General features: G+C 32.6%; 1 long non-coding RNA gene across 1 annotated transcript; it reads right to left on the reverse strand.

Annotated features, from left to right (window-relative positions):
- Positions 1–388: 388 nt before the first annotated feature.
- On the reverse strand, positions 389–3239 carry LOC138351251 (uncharacterized). Its single transcript, XR_011222389.1, has 3 exons — positions 3161–3239; positions 1239–1345; positions 389–454 (listed from the first exon to the last, which is right to left on the reverse strand). It is a non-coding gene; the product is annotated as an uncharacterized lncRNA (long non-coding RNA).
- Positions 3240–4121: the final 882 nt, after the last annotated feature.

Below are 4121 nucleotides of genomic sequence, written 5' to 3' on the forward strand. Positions count from 1 at the left end.
TACGAAAATGAGTTTTGGAGAACTCCTATTCCAATTAAGCCCTGATGCTAAGAAAATAGTTAGAGGGATAGAAGCCCTAAACCAGAAAATAATAAATACAGAATATGCGGTCATATTCAATGAAACATGTTTGAAAGAAAACCTGCTGCCAGTATACACCAATATATATATATATATATATATATATATATATATATATATATATATATATATATATATATATATATATATATATACATATATATATATATATATATATATATATATATATATATATATATATATATATATATTATAATATACATACACACATATATATATAGGTTATATATAGGAATCTATATGTGTCTATATATAGACACATATAGATTCTTCTATATAGACATTAGCCATTTTCAGTATTCGTCATATCCAAGTCTGCTGTGTGATGCACATGTCTTCTTGCTTCACCACCCTGTAATGAAATATTGTTTGTTACTAATTGTTTTCAATAATACATTATTTTATTATATAATATTTAATTTATTAATTAAAAACCGTTTCCATATTATAGAAAAAAAAACTAAAACAAGAATCTATATAAACTATAGAATAGAATAGAATAGAATAATAGAATAGAATCTATATATCATATATATATTTATAAAAATAAATATATATAAATATATATATATATATATATATATATATATATATATATATATATATATATATATATATATATATATATATATATATTTATATATATGTGTGTATATCACGAAAATAAACACGTGATTAAGAATGTGACAATGTCAGACCACGGAGGAAGAATGAAACAGGAATTTCCTTAAGTACTTTCGTATATTAAATACATTTTCAGAAGGACCTTCTGAAGATGTATTTAATATACAAAAGTACTTAAGGAAATTCCTGTTTCATTCTTCCTCCGTGGTCTGACATTGTCATATTTATATATATATATATATATATATATATATATATATATATATATATATATATATATATATATATATATATATATATATTATTATATCCTGCATTATTCCAGCCCATTATTAGAGATAGTAGCCACCTCTTATTTTGGTTTTCTTTCATTATTAGTGCTCAGAAAATTAAATATATCTACATATTTAGTCAAAATCAGTTACATTATTTTATCTTATTCATAGCATAAATGTTCTCAAAGATTACTAAAAAGAAATTGAATTAGACTACAGCAAATTGGCAAACTTTACCTTGTATCTGTTTCCACCGAGTTTGTTTGGGGCGTTCTTCAACATATCAGCAATACTTGTCTCAACATCTCTTTCAGTTGCATTAGTGTGGGTGTTGATACAGGCTTCTGGAAATTTATAAGAATTAATTAATATATATAATTATAATTCACTTTGCCATTCCCCATTCCACAGTCCTCTCGTCCTTCCCACTTCCCCGTCCCCACATCATCCCCACTATTCCCACTTCCCTGTCCCATCGTCCTCCTTACCATTTTCCCCTCCCCTGTCCTTCTTCCTCCCCCACCATCTCCCATTCACCTGTCCCTTTGTCCTCCCCAGCATTCCCCTGTCCCCACCATCCCCAACTCCCCAGTCCCCTCGTCCTCCCCACCATTACCCTCTCCTCTGTCCCCTCGTCTTCCCCACCATCCCCCCCTCTCGTCCTCCCCACCATTCCAAACTACCTCATCCGATGCATTCTATAATGGTCTGATGCTTCCATCAGAAAATTGGGAACATCAAATGATCTGATATTCCCATCAGTGAAAAATAAGAACAGCTAAAAAAACGAAATGAAAAAAATAAAAAAATAAACTATACTCATGAAATGAACAGTATGGTAAACAACACAGCTCAATTTCAATGCAATGTCACACAAAATTATTAAATTGAAATGAAAATAAATTGAAATCTATGAAAATTCAAATTATCAATGCAATCGGAAATATTGAAATAATATCGCAACATAATATAGTGTGGGTTGCTCTTACGTGCAACAGACGGTGCTGTTTTTCAAAAAAGGCATGGTTTTACCTGTCACAAGTGTGGCATCTATACTTATACTCACGAAATGAACGGTATGGTAAACAACATAGCTCAATTGCAATGCAATGTCACAATAACATTTAATAACAATAATAACAATAACATTTAAATATACTTTAAGATATAATCTAGAAGAAAATAAGAACATTGAAACGGTTCATGAACTCGATTTCAATAAAGGACACTATGGGGAACTTTGAAAAACAGTTAATGAGTATAATTAGACAGACTTGTTGCTAGGCAGAGGAGTAAATAATGAGATATATGGCAAATTTTGCAAAATATACGGCACACAAACATTCATACCCAAACAAAGCAAAATGCTAGGTAAGAACAAAGCAGTTGGCCCGTAGGGGAAAGGAGATACCCACAAGACTGGAATACAAGTCATTAACAAGCACACAAGTACTACACCACACAACAACCGCACTACTACCAGAACTGGACGAATCACTACCAAAACAACACATTGCACATCACTACCAAAACAACACAACACAACACAAGCATTGGCAAAGAATTATAGACCAGTTGCACTAACATCCCACATAATAAAATTATTTGAGAGTGATCAGGAGTCAGGTTACTAGTTTTATAGAGACCAATGACCTCCACAATCCAGGCCAACAAGGATTTAGAGCAGGAAGATATTGAAATACCTCTTACAGCTATCTCTCATGTCCTCTACTTGTACAGTACAGCTACTTGACCATTACGACAAAATCACTGAGATATGAGATAATGATGACACTAACCTCATCTACTCAGACTCCAACCCACTCATATTAAATAATGATGTAAACAATAAATTAAAAAAAAATCCACTTATTAATGTCAACCAACAAACTCCCACTAAACATAGAAAGGACCTACAACATCTTACTTGGGAGCAAATCAACAAATGCAATTCATCTACAGTTACACAATGTTAACATCAGAAATAAAAAAGATGGTAAGTTCCTTGGTCTATACTTAGATCTGCCCGAAACGCTATGAGTGCTAGTTGCTTTACAAGAATGTATAACTTCAAGTCATTGTACTCTCCCCCAATGTACCTTCTTGTATATAAAGAAAAAATTAATAAATAAACAAACACATAATAAATCAATACTTACTAAATTTTGTCTATTATGTAGCAAAGAAGCAGGTCTACGGAAGGCTTTTCTGTTGAGTTCGAAGCCCAGATTACTCGTGGTCTCTGAAATAAGTTAAGATTATAAGTATAAAATTTATAAAACCAAATAATAAATCCGGTATTGCTCAATTTCAGATGCAGACGTACTGAATGATATATCAGACTGTCAGCATGGTATTCGATCTGGAAGGTCCAGTGTAACGAATTTACTCAGTTTCTATGATCGAGCCACAGAGATCTATAAAGAATTCTGATCAAAAAAGAGATCTAGGGGTGGTTTTAGATAGAAAACTATAACCTGAGGATCATATTAAGAACATTCTGCGAGGGGCCTATGCTACACTTTTTAACTTTAGAATTGCTTTTAAATACATAGGTCAAAAAGTTTTAAAAGTTTTAAAAGTTTTTTAAACCTCTCGTGTATCATGAGTGTGTTAAAGCTTCAGATGGTGCATTCAGATGATGAATATTACCTAGTTCCTTCATCTGGGAAGAATGAACACATATTGGTGCATTCGGATGATAAAAACTAACTACTGTAGTTCAATTGATCAACAGACTGTATATCATATGCAGACTGTATGTGGATCTGCGGGCCACTCCAAACAACAGCCTGGTGGACCAAGCTCCACCAGGCCTAAAGCACAAAGTGATATAGATGTGATAGAGAAACTAGGTCAAATGGAGGAGTAGGTCTGTATATTAAACAGCACCTGACGTGCACAGAGCTACTAAACTCAATGTGGTGGTAGAGTGGTGGGGGGGGGGGGGGAAACATTGCAGAAAAAAACAAAAATACAATTTGGTCAACAAAACAGCATTGTTTAAAATAGAAGACATGGGTTGACATTTTGGGGGTAAGGTAGGTTACATTGAGTTAATTAGTTAGTACTTAGTTTTTATCTTAAACTGGTTGGGAGAGGTACAGTGTTGCTGTGCTG

The sequence above is a fragment of the Procambarus clarkii genome, chromosome 49 (assembly GCF_040958095.1).
Source record: "Procambarus clarkii isolate CNS0578487 chromosome 49, FALCON_Pclarkii_2.0, whole genome shotgun sequence".
Classification (NCBI taxonomy): Eukaryota; Metazoa; Arthropoda; class Malacostraca; order Decapoda; family Cambaridae; genus Procambarus; species Procambarus clarkii.